We start from the raw sequence: 21423 nt of genomic DNA, 5'->3' as shown, positions 1-21423 counted from the left end.
CATGAACGTTGACAACAGTGTGGTAATTGCTGGAAGGGAGAAAGGTGGAGGAGGGTGTGGAGGCATAAAAGGTGACAGATGGAGACTTGACTTGGGTGGGGTGTGAACACACAATATAGTGCACAGAGATGTGTTGTAGAATGGGGCACCTGAAACCTGTATATTTATGTTAACTAATGTCAGCTTAATAAATTCAATAGGAAAAATATTTTAAATGGAATTCTTCAGGCATAAAAGTATCCCATTGAAAACATAAAAATACAGTAAAAACTGAAGAGCAACAAAAGTGATAAATATAAATTAATATATATAATCTTTACAAAATAAGTATTTTGAACATATAAAAGGAATCTAAGTAGAATATATAGAATTAAAGTACATGACAACAATTATTCAAGATACGAGGGAGTAAATGAAGTTAATGTGTTGTAACATTGTTTGGATATTGACAAAATTCCTAACTCATGTTAGTCCTTAAAAAGTCAAGGGTGCAGCCCCTGGCAATGGGCAAGGAGGCACCTGATTGGTGGTGCTGTTCTTATATCAGTCAGGGGCAAAGCAGATGTTCAGCCTTAGTTCATCCTAGCTTGATGCCTGTATTGGTGGCCAGAGCTGTTTCATGCCTAGGGCACATAAAAAATAAAAATAAAAATAAAAATAAAAAATAAAAAGTCAAGGGTGCATGCTCAAATTTTTAGTTACCACTAAAAGATATTAAGACAATGTATAACTAAAAATAGAGAGGAAAGAGGAAAATTACAAACAGGACAAATATTGGTGCCATTCATTCAGATGGTGACCTCTAGAAGAGTTTTAAGACATGCAAACTTTTTTAAAATTGTATTTATTGGGGTGATATGGGTTAATAAGATTATATAGACTTCAGGTGCACAACTCTACAGTACATCCTCTGTTTATTGTATTTTGTGTTCATCATTCCAAGTCTTCTTCCATCTCCATTTATCTCTTTACCATTTTCCACCTCCTCCCATCCCCCTTTCTCTCTATTAATCACCATACTGTTGTCTGTGTCCATAAATTTTTCTTTTGCTTAATCCTTTCACCTTTTTTACCCAGCCCCCCTCCCTTCCCCTCTGACAGCTCTCAGTTGGTTCTCTATGAGTCTGTTTCTAGTTTGTGTGTTCCAGTTTATTTTGTTCATTAGATTCTATATATAAATGAAATCATGGGGTACTTGTCTTTCTCTGGTTTATTTCACTCAGCATAATGCTTTCCAGGTCCATCCATGATGTCATAAAGGGTAAGTTTTCCTTATTTTTTGCAGCCAAGTACTATCCCATTGTGTAAATATATCACCGCTTTTTTTATCCACTCATCTAACAGTGGACACTTGCGCTGTTTGCAAATCGTTGCTATTGTAGATAACACTGTGATGAATGCAGGAGTGAATATATTCTTTCAAACTAGTTTTGGGTTTCTTCAAATATAATCCCAGAAGTGGAATCACTGGGTCTTAAGGCAATTCCATGTTTAATTTTTTTTGAGGTAACTCCATTCAGCTTTTCACAGTGGATGCACCAATCTGCATATCCACCAACAGTGCATGGGGATTCCCTTTTCTCCACATCCTAGCCAGCACTTGTTTGTTAATTTATTGATGATAGCCATTCTGACAGGTGTGAAGTGATATCTCATTGTGGTTTTAATTTGTATTTCTCTGATAATTAGTGAAGTTGAAAATGTTTTCATATGTCTATTGGCCATCTGTATGTCCTCTATGAAGAATTGTCAATTCAAGTTTTTTGCGCCTTTTAAAAATTTGATTGATTGATTTTTTTTTTTTTTTTGGTGTTGAGTTGTATAAGTTTTTTTCTTTTTTTAGAGAGGAGAAAGACAGAGGTGGGGGGGGGGAGCAGGAAGCATCAACTCTCCATATGTGCCTTGACCAGGCAAGCCCAAAATTTCAAACCACTGACCAGTATTCCAGGTTGACACATTACCCATTGTACCACCACAGGTCAGGCTGTATAAGTTACTTTAAATTTGGATATATTACTGGTGAATATACTTTTCCATTCAGTGTGTTGTCTTTATATTTTGTTGATAGTTTGCTGTGCAAAATTTTTAATATTTATTTATTTATATTATTATTATTTTTTAATTTAAGTGAAAGGAAGGGAGATAGATGACTGCATGCGCCCCAACCAATATCCACCCGGCAATGCTGGGGCTGGGGCTGATGCTGGCAACTTAACTATTTTTGGCTTCTGAGGCAGAGGCTCCATGGAGCCATCCTTAGTGCCCAGGGCCAATGTGTCAGATCAGTCGAGTCATGGTTGCACAAGGGGAAGAGAGAGAGAGAGAGAGAGAGAGAGAGAGAGAGAGAGAGAGAGAGAGAGATGGGGGAGAGAGTGGGGGGGGATGCAGATGGTCACTTCTCCTGTGTGCCCTGACAGGAATTGAACCTGGGAGTTCTACATGCCAGGTTGATGCTCTATCCACTGCGCCAACTGGTCAGGGCCACAAAAATTTTTTAGTTTGATATATCTCATTGTTTATTTTTTTGCTTTTCTTGCCTGAATCAGAGTGATTGTTCTATATTTTATTTGTAATTCCTGTTTGGTCCTGGGAGGAGATATGCAGAATATCCACCAACTCTGCTCCCATCTTGGATCTAGAGATATAAACTTGATTGTTGGGTGAATGAATATGGATCTCAGAAGAGATGTTTGAGTTAGAAATAAACTTTTTCTAAAGTAGATATTAAAACTGTAGAAGTCAGTTATTTTTTAAAATTTTATTATAAGATTTTTATTTATTCAATTTAGAGAGGAAAGAAAGAGAGAGAGAGAGAGAGAGAGAGAGAGAGAGAGAAAGAGAAAGAGAGAGAACAGGGGAGGAGCAGGAAGCATCAACTTCCATATGTGCCTTGACTGGGCAAGCCCAGGGTTTTGAACTGGCGACCTCAGTATTCCAGGTCGATGCTTTATCCACTGTACCACCACAGGTCAGGCTAGAAATAAGCTTTTTTTTTTTTTTTTTTTTCCAAAGACAGAGAATCAGAGAGAGGGACAGATAGGGACAGACAGACAGGAACGGAGAGAGATGAGAAGCATCAATCATCAGTTTTTCATTGTGACACCTTAGCTGTTCATTAATTGCTCTCTCATATGTGCCTTGACCGTGGACCTTCAGCAGACCGAGTAACCCCTTGCTCGAGCCAGCGACCTTGGGTCCAAGCTGGTGAGCTTTGCTCAAACCAGATGAGCCTGCGCTCAAGCTGGTAAACTTGGGGTCTGGAACCTGGGTCCTCCGCTTCCCAGTTCGATGCTCTATCCACTGCACCACCACCTGGTCAGGCTAGAAATAAACTTTTTAAAGATACTTTCCAGGTAAAATTGGATAAGAGTGAAGCATATTCTGTCTGTGTAGGTCAGCTCTTACTTTATATGACCTCCTCTGCTGCTTACAGTGAAGTGATGACAAAATAGGCAGCAAATCCCCAGGAAAGACCCTGAAGCAGCTAAAGTGAAGGCATCAAGGGGTTCAAGGGTCCAAAGCTTTTACTGTACAGCCATCTTGTGTGCTGATAATCCTGGCCCATCCAAGTTCATAGTCCTAGTTGGTTGGATTTAGAACTCTTCTGGAAAGACAGAAATGTTTAAATGGAGAACAGAATTATGTCTGGCATGATACAAGGCATCTCCCCTAGAAATGTCATAGCAAATACTATCTCACATTAAATGGTCTATATTAAAATAGCCATGATATCAATACTTAATTATTAAACATTGGAAAGTAAGAATAATGATTACTTTAAATATATAATTATCTGTAGTGGACTACATTTTATTTTTATATAGATGTGTTTATCATTGCAACCTCTGACAGCATTATGTATAAAAAAGGTAGCCATCTGTGGTTCAACCTTGGAAAACACTCAATGCCCCTGGTGTTAAGCCTGTGGAGAATTTCGCTTGTTGCTTCTTTATTGACAGCCATGATCGAGCTTAGAGTCATTTTGTACTTACTGGGTTCCTCAAGCATGATTTTTCATGTTTCAATATCTTCCCTATTTGGAGATTGTCAAGGGTGTTGTGATGGTAATTTCCAGGAGTTTCATTCTATCGCTGAAAGCTTCTTGTCTTGATTTTGTCTTAAGGAAAAATAAAGAGTAATGGACTAGATTTTCATTCACGTATGAGATCTGCTTGTCTTTATAAAAGACTATGGCTTGTTTTCAGTGGATTGTTTTTTAAAACATAATGTTATTTTATTGCTGATATTAAGTTTGAATTCTCACCTCTTCCTTTTCATATAGCAGCTTGAGCGTCAGGAACGTGGGAGTTCAGCCCGTACACGTGTGCGTGTATGCCTTGCTTTCCTATTTCCCTCTGCCACATTCATCCCCATCGCCCACGCTGCTATCGCAGGACCTGGTTGTATGGCCGTCTGTCTTCCTGGTTTTCCATAGCCAAGCCCAGAGCCTCCTTCTCTTGATGGCTGCACAGCTGGGGCCCCATCACATCAATAAAAATAGGCTTGTCTGGTGCTGACTTTGGAATGGTCCTGAGTTAAGAATTTCAGTTTTAACACATTGTATCTTTTCACAGGCTTCTGTAATAAGCTCCCCCATCTGAACTTTCCTATCAGTCCAGGTCTGAAACTGAGCCTCCCAACCTCCTGCTAGCATGGCATTTTGGATTGCTGGTTTAGCCCACTGGTGGTGTTTAAAAACACAGCAGAGAAAATGCTGAAGGTCAGTATTCTCCACATGAACTATTTTCAGCCCTGAAGATGATCTTAAGGGGACTGAGCTGATTTTACAATGAGATCATCACACTTTACTTTCTTCCAAAAATACTCATATCAAAGAGTCCTTTTCCCTGGGTCTGTCATGATGTGATGCTGAGGAGGGCTGTGCTTTCATAACCAAAGTGTCGCTTGGCGTTTGAAACTCTCAGACCTTTGATTGATTTTGTCTTGGGAACTGTAGACATTAAAATCAGAGGCAAAAGTCAGTGATGACCCCACATTGCTGAAGAACAGAAATCTTGTGTCATTTCATATTATTTATGCATAACAGTCATACCCACAAGTGCCGTTCAGAGCTTTTCCTTTTCATACTTGGGGCAGAAATTATATACGTATACGGGTCAGGAAGTGTCTCAGCTGGCACAGTGGCTGGATTTCCCATCGGGTTGTTTAGGTTAGGCACCTACATCTTAGGAAGACTATTCTATTCCCCACACTCCTGGGTTCCCACACACTCTTGGTCCTTCTTAGACTCGGGTTTGGGTTCTTGGGAAGAACTGGGAGCCCACTGCTGTTCTTGGAGAAGGGGGAGAATGAGCATGGACGCAGTGTGGGTGGGACAGAGCAGAGCACACAGAACTGCCTGGGCCCTTTGATGGATTCCTGGATCACAGCCCTGACCTAGAGAATCAGAAATTCAGAAGGCTGTGTCCAGGGCAACGTGCTCTTTTAGAACTCCCCATACTGGTTCTGATCATCATCCTTGTTTGGAAATTGCTTACCTGGGGCACTTGTTCCTGCTTGTCACCATGAACTTGATGGAAATGTTCATCATAAACAAGGCTTGGTCTGTGTGTGGTCAGGTTGCAGATGCAAAGCTGGAACTCAAAAGATATTAGAGAAAAGAGACCATGAGAGAGATATGAACTGGCTTACTCAACAGCAGCCATATGGTCCAGTCATTCATTTAACACATTATCATTGTACACCTACCGTGTGCCAGGTACCTTTCTAGATGCTGGGGTCACTGCAGTGAACTAGAAAGACAGAAAGTTCTTGCTATCAAAGACAATACAATTGGCCATCAACCAACCAAGTAGACTAGTGGAGCCAGTTCCATCTACATTAAACATATTAAATCTGGAATTGCTCATTAATACATCCTGATGATAAATTAGGACCAACTCAGTGTTATAGTCCATGCTCCTTAGTCCATCAGCATTAGAATCTATTGTCATGTATAAATATATCCCCCAGGCTTCTGCTGATAAAGATGAATAAAACCTTGCAATTCTTTCTAAAGATAAGTCATTTCCTTCTTGTCAGACTTGGCTTATGCCTCTGAAGCATGCTAAGGTCTAACCCTAGTGATGGATCCAAGAACAAGAGGGGTGGCTTGCCTACTTTAAGGAAAGATATCATTAACATCAAGAAAAGGGAAGTTCCTGATCCTACTGCTCACTGCTATCTCGGTGTGTTTAATGTGCAGCCTATAGGCAACAAGAAATAGCTTTTGCTCTTAGTTTTCCATGATAGTAGAAAGCAATAGTTCTCCACGGGGAGCAGTTTTGCCTCCTCCCCCACCACCAAAGAAATATATGGCAATGTCTGGAGACTTTTTTTGGTTGTTACAACTGAGGAAGGAGTGCTACTGGCATTCAGTGAGTGAAGCCAGGGATGCAGCTAAGCACCCTACAATGCACAGCCCTTCATAATACAGAATTATCCAGCCCCAAATGTCAACAGTGCTGAGGCTGGGAAACCCAGACATAAACAGATTCAATGATGACAGAGTGAATTTAATGTTGGAGCTCCAAATAACAAAAAGAAACCTGTTTTTATGTGGGCTCTGATGAATTTATTCTAGATTCAATTTCCTTGAACATTTATCAAGTTCCTGATGGACTGCTCTTCCTGCATAACTATCTTAGGCACCTTGGGACCTAGGCATCACAAACCTCTTTTTATAAAGAGGACGTGGAGTAGAGAGTGGGTCTTGCCTAATGAGTGGCAAAGCAGGGATTTGAACTCAGGATCTCTGCTTCAGAGGCCGACTCAGCTGGAAACAGCTGTTATGGTGGCACCATGGGGTCCTTACTTGGCAGTGTTTGTCTTTCACCAGGCCTTGTTGGTTGCTCGGGGTCTGGCTATATGATGTCACTCACATTGTCAACATCCTGCTGCAAAGTGGTGTTGAATTTTTTTTTTCTTTCAAAATTGGCTCTGTTAGAGATTGAATGGGTGACAGCAAGCAATTATTCCTTTCCTTCTTTTGCCTGTGTTCTCTGGTCTCATTCAGAGGCACAAAAGAGACACATTTTGATAGGCACGGAGTGCCAGCAGATTGCTGTGAATGGGTCTCAGCACGTGACATGGCATGAATACTGAACAGGTCATTTGAAGGCATTTCTCATGTGAGGCCACATCAGCCTGTTTCATTTCACCAGTGTGGTGACCAACGGACTCCTCTTGGCCACAGTGGGAGGACATTTGGGGGCACCCCTGGCTCAGTCAGACACAGATTACTACATGCCCATATCTTCCCTTCACTGAACCAGATGCTGCCTGGGCCGGCTCCTGGGGACAAGCAGCTGCTTTGGAAAAGGAATCTTGTCCTTTCTTTTGGCATTTACAAGCCTTGGGGAGCCAGGGCAGATGTTTCTCCTGCTGGGCAGTGCCTCTAGGAGCAGGCCAGCAATCAATTCCTAACCTGTTGCCAGGCAGTTCAGACACTGTGAAAGTGACTTAATCGCCAATGATTAAACATTAAGTGCTTTCTAACATTTAAACATTAGGTTCGCTCTATGATTGTGAAAGCAGCAGTAAAGCAAGGGGAAGGGGAGTTGACTGCATCTTAACTTGTGCAGCAAATTGAATTTCTATTGACAAGGAGAGTGCTTCTCCCTGAGAACCCTCCAAGCACTTGGGTGGACAAGATGGGCCGAGGTTTGTAGGTTTAAAAAAATGCAGTAATAACATTTATAGAGATGAAGCTGTCAACACTACCCCTAATACTGCAGATTAATATTGACAGTCATCTTTACAATGCAGGGGAGAGAGATACGCCTGCCTCCCTGGCGAATGTCTAGAGATGAAACCAGACGAATGTGAGTATTTTCTGTGGTTGCTTTGCTATATTTGATCTTTAAATTTTTTTTCTTACGCTACAAACTTTTAGCATAAATAACTCTGCACTCTGGGCATATTTTTATATCTGTGTTAATGTGTACACAGCTTTTTTTCTTTTTCTTTCACACAAGGATTTCCATCACAATGAGAGCTGGCATTTACTGAGGGTCTTCACGTGCTGGGCAGCGTTTGGTCTAAGCGCCGTGAATGTGCTAACTCAATCAGGGTGCACTTAGCCCACGGAGTCAGCTGTACTGTGGCTTCGATTTCCAAGGGAGGAAGGAGAAACACGGAATTGAGGAAAAGCTCAGAAGTAGCACAGATGAGACCTGAATCCAGGCAGTCTGGCTCTAAGTCTGCATTCTGAGCACCTGAAACCAGGCAAGCTCTACTTGCTTCCTTTCTCTGCATGTGAGGGGACCTGGGACAGCACTGTGGGCTCTGGGCCACGGGGCCTGGAGAGAGGGAGCGAAGGAGGTTAGAGGAGGGGGAGCGATGCTGAACTGTGGTCCTCTCAGACAGAAGTCGCTCAATTAAGATGTCCCATTTTCCTGCTTTGCTTGCTTGGGGCGCCAGGCAAGCCAACACTGATGCCTTGAGGTCATCTTTAAGTAGGGAGTGTGGAGCTGAAACAGAACTGTCTCCATGGAAGTCAATTCTCACTCTCACCGGCGGCGAAGGCATCTTATATATTAATTTACTGGGTTAAGCCGTTTCAAACTACCAACATTAAACTATTTTCCACCTACAGAACAGCAATTTCATATGGTACAGCTATATCTGTATTTGTTATATTTAAAACGACAGATGAAATGATTCTGAATCAGATTTGGCTATTTGGTGGCATGATTTTCTCTTTGTATCATCCAGACATTTTCCTCCTTTCAATAGACTATTTATTCTCCATCCTCTTGCTGTCATTTGGATATCATAATGGCATTTCTTTCTACCTGATATAAACTGTCAGTCGACTACCTTCTAGTTTGCATTGATTTATGAATATTAGCCCATCTTTTTATTTTAACACTCCTTTGTCATTTTCCCCTTAACTTTGTCTTTTCACAACTTCCAGCAAAGAATCTTATATAATAGAGGATACTTTAAGCACCAATGTTGAAAAGTTAAGGAAGGTTACAAATCATAGAGAAATATGTTTAAAGACCTTTAATTCTATCATCAATATTTTGACTTGTGTCTTTTCCATTTCTTTCAGTTGCTCTCATTTCGAACTTGGCCAGCTTGCATGAGACCACTTGCTTCCCTGATATGTCGTGTTCTTTTTGCTCACTTTCCCCTGTCTACACGTGGGTAATGTGTACCAGGAGGGAAGCCCTTTGGCTCTCAAGGGTCCACTTTCTCCTCCGCTCTAGGAACACCTGAGAAGTGGGCTTACCCAGATCAGGTCTGAGGCAGGAAAAGCTGTTCTAGTGCGCAGTGGCTGCAGGGAGAGCCCTGGCCAGGAGTTTGCGTTGGCAGAATAGCCAGCCTTCTACTTTTTCAAGCATTCTGCCTTTTGCTTCACGATTCCTCTCTTTTGTAAAGTCTCCAAACGTTAATACATACCTCTTTTCAATTGCGAGTCTAAGATTATATTTCTGGATAAGCACAGTTGTCTTTAAGGTGAGCCATCTCCATTAAACCTCATCCTGGGTCCTTTAGTATGTGAATCAGGAGGATGTGAGTGTGTCTGAACAAACAGGAAGGAAATGAGTGCTTATTTCTTTTATTGAGAACTGGTGAGATGCAAAGATGTCAATATGCATATTTTAATGTATCCTTATGTTTAACAATTAAATGACCTGTGGGAAGGAGACCCAGAGCAGGGTGCAGATCAGAGACCTAGCATTCCAAGGAGAGAAGCTGGCCATGTTGACAGGTGATGTGAGAGAGGAACAGAAAATACTGGAATGGTGCTGACTGGCTCTGTGAAACCGTGAAGGGCACATCATTGCTGTCTTTATCTCCCATCCTCCCTCATTTAAAAAAATATCAAAGGTAAACTAAGATAACTGTAAGAATTTCCTAAAAACTTAGTGATATTATGAGCTCTCTAATATGTCAGAATTTTTTTCGAAAGTTCTTCAAGAAGGACCTAGAGACCTTTTCAAGAAAAGTAGTAAATATAATTAAGCTGGGCAGTGCCTCTAGGAGCAGGCCCGCAATCAATTCCTTACCTGTTGAAAGTAAGATCTGTGAAGAAAAGGTTTAAAAAGCAAGGATTATTTTGACTTGGAAGAGAAAAGACAAGAGGCTGATAGTCATTTTAAGATAACAAAGTAATCTAAAAATGTGAATCTAGTTAGAAGCCTAGCTTTTCTTTAAAGCTAATATGTTATGATTTGAAAAGGATGCAATATGCTCATTAGAGAGAACTATAAAATCAGCAAAGAATTTACACACACAAAAGCGAAACATAATTGTATTTCTCAACTCACCTTTAATCTTTCCTTATTGGCTTTTCTTTTAGCATTATCCTCCAGTTAAAAAAATGTCTAAATAATGTTGCATATTATACAATTCAGTATCTTGTTATTTTAAATTTATATGAAAATGAGCATTTCTAAATGTTACCATTTTTGTAAACATTTTTATAGCTCCATTTTATTCTTTTGTGAGATTATGCCACAGTTTATATAGCTATATAATTTTTTTGTTTCTAGTCATAACCCTGTAGAAAACATTTTGCATAGCACTTTGTTCTATACTTTCACTATTTCTCCATAATAGATACTGCTCCTGTGCTTCCTGGATCAATGGAAATGAACATGTTTGAGGTTGTTGATAATATCATCAAATTGCCTTCTAGAGAGTTCTATCTAGTTGCATTCCTAACAGCAATGTGCTTTCTGCCTCACCAGTGAGCTCTCCAGCAGTTATATAATTTTATATTACATTTTAATTACATAATTATGTTATAATTAGAGGCTAATTTGAGTGGAAAAACTATTCAATCTCTCTCTCTCTCTCTCACACACACGCACACACACACATCCATACACAAACATTTTCTTGAATACTTTTCCACATGTTTGTTAACAAGTTTTGCTTCTTTTTTGTAAATGTCTCTTTATGAACTTTGTCCATTTATTTGTTGATGTCTTAGTGATTTTGACCAATCACCAGATTACTTTAGATTTTTCCAAGGACATGCAAGCATAATATGAATCCAAAAAACAAAAAGAAAATCAATATGCCTCGGAATTTGTTGAGATTAAAACCTCTGAGTGAATGCAGTCTTAAGAAAACTGTCACAGCTTAAGTGAGTCCCTTACTCTCTACATTTGTGTCCAACACTGTTAAATGGCATCAAATTAGATCATCTTTGTGATCATAAAAATGTACTCATAGAGGAGGAAGGAGAGCTCAGACTTAGTGCCTTATTGGTCTGTAATACCAGAACAATAATTCTTTATTTAGTAGATACCAACTCAAGATCCATTCCAACAAGATTCCAGCAAAGAGAATTCCCAGAAAAAAATTGGATAGTTTGATGCCTATGTCTGTCTTGCATTGTCTTGTCTGTCTACTGTCTACCTCTTTCTTTATCTTTTCTGTCTTCAATAACTCTTTGAGCAGGCCTAGCATCTTAACAACTACTTCCCTTCACAGCCAGAACTCTAGGTGGTCTACACAATAGCCCTGTGTCTTCACACCTGTTGCTCAGGTAACCCCCCTTCCATCTCTGTTTCCTTCTCTCCTAAGCCCCCATCTTTTTCTGCTGGTGTTCACTGCCTCTGGGTTTCATTTAGACTTTAGTTCTAATCTCTGAAGGAACATCTTGTCTAGGTGAGTTGGAACATTCTGGAGCTGATGGGACAGTTACCTGCAACTCCTGGGCCCTTGGCAGACCGGGTTTCTTTTTTTCCAGCAGGTGCTGAGGCAGAAATTAGAGTGGTGGTCATTGTTCTCCCTTGCAGAAAAAGATATGCACCTGGATAATAATTTCAACAATCCTAATAAAATTAATTGGTCAACAAGAGAAGATTTTTTGTTTTGAATCACAGAAGAGATTTTGGAGAATGAGACCTTTCCTTGTCTATGATTGCAAAGATAGGCTGAAGTCTTGACATCCTGAGATGTTCTCAGAAGAATAACCAGGGTCCCTTTCCTATTCCATGATTATTGTGTCTCTCCATTACCACCTGCAATGGCATGGTGAAGGTTTGGTATTTTTTTTTCTACTAAAATTATTAGACCCAGGGATTAATAAAACAAGAAATAGTGAGGTTAAAACTTTAATGCCTTTGATTAGTCAAAAATTTATATTTCAGAGCGTTTGCCAACATTTTAGCCTCTGACTGAGCAATCATTATTTTGCAGTAAATTTTTTTCCCTACTAGTATATAGCTTTACATTCACTGGGTTTTTTTCCAACATAAATCCATTTATTTCAAGTTCTAAACACAGCTAAGGTTCTTTTTTAATCAATTGCTAATTATTCCTCACTCTGCAGAAACACATCTCCTCTATGTTCATGATATAGCACTTCTGTAATCTCAGCCTCACAGTGAATGTTCCTTCATAGAAGGATCCATATCCCAAGTAGATGTACTAAAACTATTCTCTACTGACCTGAAGTAAAACAACAAGCTTTGCCTTATTTGGGTGTCTTGTTGTCATTAAGAGTGCTGTTGTCACCTGACCTGTGGTGGTGCAGTGGATAAAACGTCTACCTGAAATGCTGAGGTCTCTGGTTTGAAACCCTGGGCTTGCCTCGTCAAGGCACATATGGGAGTTGATGCTTTCTGCTCCTCCCACCTTCTCTCTTTCTCTCCTCTCTGAAATGAATAAATAAAATAATTTAAAAATTAAAAATTAAATAAAAAATAATTAAAAATTAAATAAAAGAGTGCTGTTGTCATTAAAAGTGATGTTTCAAGTTTGATACACCATCTTTCCGATTTACAACCATCTGGGGATATGAATATATGATAAGGCATAATTGACAGCATTTAGTTAAGGATGGACAGGTTTTTACAATGGCCAGGAATCCAACTGTATCATTCAGAATGAATTATCTCCTGCTTATCTCTACATGACTCTGCAAGTCAGAAGATCACATTTTTAGCCTCACAAATAGGAGTTTGAGGATATGAATCATATCAAATACCAAGTAGTTGATTTCAAAGACAAATTCAGCTTGGAGATTAACTTGTTATCCATGAACTACTTAAATAATATTAATAGCTAATGTTGATTATCATCCTACCACATGTCAATCCATATGTTTGGTATGGAAGCACTTAATGTTATACTCTCAATGTGTAATTACTTCCCAGGCCTCAGTTAAAGTAATTAAGATGAGACTAAAGAATGAATATGAGCCAAGCACTTGCAAGAGGAATAGAAGAGAAACATTATAGTTTAGGTAGAAAGAACAGCAAAAATATAAAAACACTAGAAAATATTTGGATTCTAGAAATGAAAAAAGTTTAGCAAAGCTGAATTTAGTAGAAAAAAACTGGTGAATAGATTCTAAGTTTTATAAAGTAGGTAAATTAGTTTGGACTGTAAATAGGTTAAGTTTGGACTTTATTGTAAGGATAAGAAGTTGTTGGATTTTAATAGGAGAAATGTTGAGATTTGATTTGTGTTTTAAAATCATGATTCTGAGGAGGGCATAGAGAATGAGTCAGAGAGGATGAAAAGTGGGGGAAGCTGGGAGACCAGTGAGGAGGTGTCGAAGGGTCCTTACAGGAGATGATGCTCGTGCTGCCCAGGAGACAGAGCAGACTGGGAGAAGTGGATGGCTGCAATGCTGTGTAGCAGAAGTGGATGGCTGCAATGCTGTGTAGCAGGAGAAGTGGATGGCTGCAATGCTGTGCAGCAGGTAGGACTGAGGGCATTTGGGATCTGTTGGATCTGGAGGTGGGCAAAAAAGAGGTGGTGGCAGAAGGGAAACCTAATGCCTGGGCTCCTGTGTTGGTGCCATTTCTGACACCAAGAAGACTGGAGAACAGGAGGGAGGGGTCAGATGACGAACTCAGTCTGGTGCATGTTGAATGTTCGGTGCCCTGGGGCATCACATGGCGACAGCCTCTAAGGAGTTTGATATATGTGTCTGGGGCTCAGGAGTTAGCTCATGGGGAAAGTTAGAGAACTTAGATTAATTAACATATAGTTGGAGAGTGAAACCAAAAGAGTGAAATCATCCAGAAAGGGGGGAAGAGGTCCTTAAGAACACTCACATTTAAGAGATGGTGCGAAGAAGGTGACCCATGGAAATGAAAAAGAGTGTTTTCAAAAGGAGGGAGAATACCAAAAGATAACTTTATTATACACAAGGTTCGAGCTAAAATGTTTCTTAATTAAAAAATTAATGTTTTTTAATGTCAAAAGTAGTACATGATCACTGAAAGAAAACCCACAGCTGATATGTAGCTGTAAAAATGATATTTTGTACAGGTTTTTAAAAGATGCTAACTTATCTCTGATATAAAATGAAAACACTACTGACTAGTAACATTAACTCTGAAAAAGTAAGAGAGATTCTTACTTCTCATGTACATATTTGTACAAAAACAATGAAAGAATAAGCAACCCATCCATGAAATAGTAACTGAAACATTGCAATGTATTCCTTTTTATACTGTTTTAACTTGTGCTGAATATAAACCTTTAATATTATGTTTCTTTTTCTTTAATTTTTATTTATTTTTATTTGGAGGGTGAGAAGTGGGAAGCACTTCCTATATGTGCCTTGACCAGGCAAGCCCAGGATTTTGAACTGGTGACCTCAGCATTCCAGGTCGATGCTTTTTCCTCTGCGCCACCACAGGTCAGGCTAATATCATGTTTCTAAAGATAAAAAAATTTATAAAATTCATTCAGTGTTTTTATTAGTAATGATATTAGTATATTTATTTAAATTATTTTATATACTATAGGATAACACTAAGAACACTTAGTAGTGGTAAAATTAAATTGAAAATATCTTATATATTCATAATTCAAAAATAACATTTTCTGTTCTGACCACTGAAACAACCTAGAAACAGTATCACCTCAGTAGTAATGAGCATCCTTGGCCTTTACTATCATTCACCCCTATAGGGAAACATGGCTCCTTAGAAAAATGGCCTATTTGAGACTGGAACAGCTTGTGATGTCAGAATGGAAGGAAGGTTTGTCAGATTAATGAACAAAAGGACATAGGATTAAGCTACAAAGTTATTCTCATTGGCCAAAATCGCAACAATTTGAGCATAAAAATGGTTTTAGTTAATTTCTACAGAAAACTCTTCAAGTCTACAACAATATTTTTGTAGAAGTGGGTGGAAAAATCTTGCTTCTTCTATGTAAGAGCACCGTACATACAATACATAAACAGCTATCAGCATACTTGTAGGATTCAAATTTCATAGCAGGGCTATTGGGAAATGGTGTCTCCGATGTCTAAAAAGGCTCCCTTGGGAGATGATGATTAAAAAAGTTGGGAATCCTGGTATGTTGCCAAAATGCCTCCTCCTAAAGAATGTGATAACATTTTACTCTCCTACCAACAGAGGGAGACTTGTTTCCTTTCATTAATGAATCTTCAAATCCAGAAAAATAGAAAATCTGGTTTTGTTCAAGTATTTTTTCCCTCTTATTAGTGATGCTTTATAGTTATTTTTGAAAAACGTAAGTCCTGTACATTTTTTTATTTAAAATTTTTATTTTTTATTTATTGTGTTGACATGGTTTCAAGTGTCCCACTCAATATAACACCCTCTAAATACGTCTTGTGCTCCCCCATGCCCTATGCAAAGATTTTTTCCTCCTCATTCCTCCCCCCTTTGCCTCCCTCCCCTCCCCCCAGCCCCTCCGACTGTTGCTACCCTGTTGTTTATGTGTTATGTATATATAATTTGGCTAATCCCTTCACCTTTGATCTGTCCCTCCCCTCACCCCTTACCTCTGACAGCTGTCCATCTGTTCCCTGTGATCCTGCTTCTTGTTCTGATTTTTTTTTAAATTCGTAATTTTGGAGGTTAGAGGGGTTACTTTTATTTTAAGAGAAGAGTCCAGTTTTAGCCTACTCATCACTGGGTCTACCCTCTGCAGTAGCAGCAATGTTTACCACCTTGCAATGTTAACTTTGCCATAGTGTCTCGAATCTCTTTACAGGTCCTACTCAGCCATCTCCTGTTTATCGTCATGCTCTGGTATTCTCACCTTGGCTTTTTTTTTTTTTTTTTGAATATGGATATTCAAAATAGCCAGACCTTACTGCATTCTGCTTCAGTTGCCAGGTAATGACTGCAAGGTTCTTTTGTCTAATACAAAAAGCTTATCTAAGATCTGTTCCTTCACTGATCTTTCCAGATTTGAATTAGTGTTTTCATTGATACTCACCATCAGAAAAGAAAGCGTTTGTTCTACTGAGGTTGCCGGTTCAAAACCATGGGCTTGCCTGGTCAAGGCACATATGGGAGTTGATGCTTCCTGCTCCTCCCCCTTCTCTCTCTCTCTCTCTCTCTCTCCCCCCCCTCTCTAAAAATCAATAAATAAAATATAAAAAAAAAATAATTTGTTTAAAGAAAGCGTTTGTTCTAACACAGTGCTTGTGAAGAGCAAAGGCAAGGGGTGAGCTGTAAGATGAGTGGGTCCCTCTGAATCTCCCTGGAGGGGGGCTGATGTTGATGTGCAGGGCTCCTGCTGGGAGCCGCCGTGTTTCTAAGTCTTTCACCTAAAGTACCGCTGCCTCCCACTGTGTGGTATTCTCATTGTCAAAGCCAGTGAAGTACATAACAGCTACAATTCTTGGTCTGCAGTGCTGTCAAGACTCTCTGTCTCTATCCTCACCTATAAACCTTTACCTGTGAGTCATCACCGGTCAGAAAGCAGAAAGATTCTGTTAGTATCCCCTGCTCTTTGCTTCCTGCCAAGTTGTTTGCTGTATTTGTATTTCTGGGTTTGTATTTCTGTCCAGGTCAGATGTCGGTTAACACAGTGCAGGAACGTTGGTGGAAGTAACGTCACTCATCTTCCAGGGCTTCCAGGGCGGCCTGGGATCGTGGGCCAGAATGCTGATTAGTTCAGTGTCTTCAGATGGATGTTTGGAGGATGAAAAATGTTTTCTTGTTTTTGTTCTTTTTTTTATTTTCAAGAACAATTTTTTTATAAAGTTTGAAGTTGCTATAAACTGAAGCTTGGGTGGGTGTTGGGCAAATGAGTTTGTAAAATTTGTATTTTTGAGTTTGCTCACTTTTATTGTTAAAAAATGGCACTGGGCAACCATGTGTGTGCTTGCCCTCAGAGCAGGGCAGTTGATTGCAAATTGTGGATTGCATTCCTGCTTGGGAGGGGCCATTGTTTTGCTAATGTTTTCTAGAGGAGGGGTCTTTGTGGGCCCAGGCAGTTTTGCAGAGTGAGAGAAGGAGGAGTGCAGAGGGGGAACCAGAACTGAGGGGCTTTGGGAGCTCCGCTGAGACTGGTGGGGCCTTTGATTCTAGGAGGAACTGGAGAAGATTCTCCTGCTTGTGGAACCGGATAATGCGTCAGGGCTTTGGGAGCCCTGAATGAAATGAAAGTGTTTTCCCTGCCTGTTTGTTCATCAGCTGGTGAGAGACTTTAACAAAAGAATGGCCCACTATTTTTTGGCTCTGCTGTTTCTTTACCGTCTGCCTGAATCCAGTGAGAACCTGCATGGCCACAATGGCGGCAGCCACTATCCTTACAGTGGGTTTATCTTAAATCTTTGTGTGATCTCCGGTTATTTCCTTCAAGATTGATGAAGCAGTCTGTGTCTCGGTTTTATGATTTCTGTGTGTGTTTGTGTATGTGTGTGTGTGCTTTGTGGGTATTTAAGAGAAAAGGTAAGACACTAGACACTGTTTTTTTGTGTGTTTTTTTTTGTTGTTGTTGTTAATTTTTCTAAAGCTGGAAACGGGGAGGCAGTCAGACAGACTCCCGCATGCTACGGACCGGGATCCACCCGGCTTGCCCACCAGGGGCGATGCTCTGCCCATCCGGGGCCTCGCTCTGTCATGACCAGAGCCACTCTAGCACCTGGGGCAGAGGCCAAGGAGCCATCCCCAGTGCCCAAGCCATCTTTTTGCTCCAATGGAGTCTCGGCTGCGGGAGGAGAAGAGAGAGACAGAGAGGAAGGAGGGGGGGTGGAGAAGCAGATGGGCGCTTCTCTTGTGTGCCCTGGCTGGGAATCAAACCTGGGACTTCTGCACGCCAGGCCAATGCTCTACCACTGAGCCAACCAGCCAGGGCCACTAGACACTGTTTTATGCTGAAAATGATAAGGTAATCTTGGTAACTAACCTTTCTGATGATTTTATATTACTTTATGAAATTGATGTACTGTAATTGACTTAACAATTTCTCATTGTTGGCTATTTAATGTTTACAAATATTTACTGTAATTATGAATAGTTTTACAATGAACACCCCTGTGCATAAAACATTTTATAGCCTGTAAACACAGGTAGGTTTTTTTTGGCATAGCTTGGTTATGGCAGGAATTTCTTTTTGTGCTACAATTTCTGTTTCTCTTTCTTTCATAGAAATTCAGCCCCTATCACAGTCTAGAATAGAGATCGTATCTTCCAGTGTTCCTTTCTAGAGACTTCCTTTCCATGTGACTTAAATTCTGATGAATGAGATGTGAGTAGAAGTGCGAAGTGCAAATTTTGGGAAGTTTCTTTAAAGGGAGGAGCTACCTGCTTCTTTTTCCCCTTCCTCCTGTGTTCTGTCTGGGCTGTGATGGTTGGAGACCCAATTCTTTACACTGTGGAGTTGAGCAATGGCAAAGTGGCGAGGGGGAAAAGTGGGTTCCTTTATGGTTTCATGCCAGTGCTGGGCTGCTTAAATTAGAACAAATAACATTTCTATTATAATTATTTTTGGGGAGGGGCTTTATAACTTGCAGCTGTATCCAATCCTACAGTATACCTGGGATAATATAACAGTACTCGATTGTAATAACTGATGGGTAGATGGCCATAGAAAATAGAGACTCCACAAAGGAAGGCAGAAATGTGCCTGATAGAAGTTCTCTGACTTTATCTTTTCCCTGTGCAATTAGCTTGGCTTACGGTATCTGCTTAAATGCACCTCCAGCCAGCATGCTGCATCCATCCATGCCTATTGGTACCTCCCTTGAAGCCACATGGAGCAGAGACAATTACCTCAATTCTCACATAATACACCCAACTTGCCCAAAATGGAACACTAGCTAAAATGACAAATTTTTACACTAAACCCCAAAGTTATTGAATCATAATATCTGGAAATGGAGCCCAGAAAGTAGTGTTTTTAAAATAAGTTTATGGACTAATTCCAATGTGCAGCAATATTTTGTTCTGGCTAATTCTTTTCTATTTTGAGTTGATTGCTTTATTTTTTCTTGGTACTCACTCTCACCCTATAAAATTAAGCCACATGAAATGGATCTGGGGAAATGTAGCATTTGACCTGAGAGTCATGTCTTCAAGTGACAGTGAACTCAAGCATGTAAGTAGTCATTTGCTTTGAGAATCCCAAGTGCAGTACCTTCCCTTGGCCCAGAATCATTAAGATGTCTCTAAGTCTCCAGTGACCATCCTTAGACCTCCCTCAGCAATCCTTAGCTGAGCTTATGCAAGGTCTATGGCCCCCCTGCCTTGACGAATCAAACTCCCCTCTGTCCAGCTACAGTAGTAATTGAGAAGCTCTAAAGAGAAGGGGGTACAGCAGGAATACAGATGTATTTCAATTCCCTCAGGGTTGTTTTCTCTAGTGACAACTCCTTCTCTGTATAAAACATAGTTTAGACATCATTAAATCATTATGTTCTTTGTATTCCTCTGGGAAGATTAGCTTTGTGCATTGAGAGGCCTCAAATATTTATTTCCTGTGTCTACTATTTTGGGCTCTCCATTGCTAAGGCTGTGTAGTGGGTTGTTTTAAAAAGTGGCCACAAATATTTCTCTCCCTGTGTCCCACATCTCATGAGGTGACTTGACCATTCTTCCCATTGAAAGGTGGAGCCTCTTTCTCCATTATTAGGGTCTGGGCTGAGCTTGTGACTCAGTTTGACCATGGGAAGGTGATGCAGTGGCCCAAGCAAGTTCACAGGACAGGCTCAAGGGGCCTTGCATGCTTCGCTTACATTATTATTATTTTTTTTTTTGCATTTTTCTGAAGCTGGAAACAGGGAGAGACAGTCAGACAGACTCCCGCATGCGCCCGACCGGGATCCACCCGGCACGCCCACCAGGGGGCGATGCTCTGCCAACCAGGGGGCGATGCTCTGCCCATCCTGGGCATCGCCATGTTGCGACCCTCCTGGGTGTCGCCATGTTGCGACCAGAGCCACTCTAGCGCCTGGGGCAGAGGCCACAGAGCCATCCCCAGCGCCCGGGCCATCTTTGCTCCAATGGAGCCTTGGCTGAGGGAGGGGAAGAGAGAGACAGAGAGGAAGGCGCGGCGGAAGGGTGGAGAAGCAAATGGGCGCTTCTCCTATGTGCCCTGGCCGGGAATCGAACCCGGGTCCTCCGCACGCTAGGCCGACGCTCTCGCTTACATTATTGGAAGCAGTAAGCCCGGGCTAGCCTGCTGGGTAAGAGAGTTATGTCGCTCAGTATCCTGTCACTCCAGCTCACAGCCAGCCCGCCCACCTGACCTGCAGCTGCACACGGATGCTGAGTGAGCCCAGCTGAGGCTCAGCCCAAATACTACTGACCTACACAATCATGAGCTACATAAATGTTGTTTTAAGTTATTAAATTTGGAGATGGTTAATTATTCAGCAAAAGCCAGCTGACAACAGCCATCAACATGGCTACTGAGGGTGGTGAAAGGCTTGGGGTGACCACACCAAAGGCACATACTACTCTGCAGGGGTAATTGTGCGAAATTCTCCCACTGAGTGAGTGACGACATTTCCCATCCTGATGGGGTAAGCTGTCCTCACTGCGTCTTCCCTTAGTAGAGCCGATGTGGTCTACTTGCACAGTGCAATTTGATTTCAAAAAGTCTTAGTCACGGTTGAGATAGTCTCCAGAATGCCACAACCTCTGCTGGCTGACCTCAGTGTCTCATGTCTCTTCCTCTTCCTTTTTGACTGCAAAGAGACACAGTGACTATGGGAAAATATGCCCAGATAATACGGTCCTAAATTGATGCTCTTTTCTCTGTGTCTTCTGTTTTCTTTCTTTCTTCTTCCTGTTTTTTTTTTGTTTGTTTGTTTTTGTTTTTGTTTTTTACCTATAATTCACATACAATAAAATTTACCATTTTAAACTGTACAGTTCAGTGGGTTTCAGTATATTCACAAGGCTGTGCAACCATCACCACTTTCTAATTTTAGAACATTTTTGTCACTCCAAAAAGAAACCTCAGTCACTAGCTCAGTCACTTCTTAAAGTGTTTCTCTGTTTGTAGAACTTAAGAATTTTTTTCTATATCAGTTCCTATTGTGTAACCAGAAAATGTGTACATTTATGAATTATGTAAGATTTTTATTAAAAACTTAAAAATTTAAAAGGAAAATAAAGTGGTTTTTCCCCCCCCAAATAAAGGATAGAGAAGTAAAAACAATGCAGGAAAAAAAAACCTAGCATATGTAGAAGAGTAAGTAAAATCTACTTTTACTTCCATCTC

General features: G+C 40.6%; 1 non-coding gene across 1 annotated transcript; it reads left to right on the top strand.

Moving 5' to 3' along the window:
• Nucleotides 1-492: 492 nt before the first annotated feature.
• On the top strand, nucleotides 493-636 carry LOC136321288 (small nucleolar RNA SNORA48). Its single transcript, XR_010728557.1, has one exon. It is a non-coding gene; the product is annotated as a small nucleolar RNA SNORA48 (small nucleolar RNA).
• The last annotated feature ends 20787 nt before the right edge of the window (nucleotides 637-21423 follow it).

The sequence above is a fragment of the Saccopteryx bilineata genome, chromosome 1, assembly GCF_036850765.1.
Source record: "Saccopteryx bilineata isolate mSacBil1 chromosome 1, mSacBil1_pri_phased_curated, whole genome shotgun sequence".
NCBI classification, from domain to species: domain Eukaryota; kingdom Metazoa; phylum Chordata; class Mammalia; order Chiroptera; family Emballonuridae; genus Saccopteryx; species Saccopteryx bilineata.
This window is presented reverse-complemented; position numbering and strand designations above follow the sequence as displayed.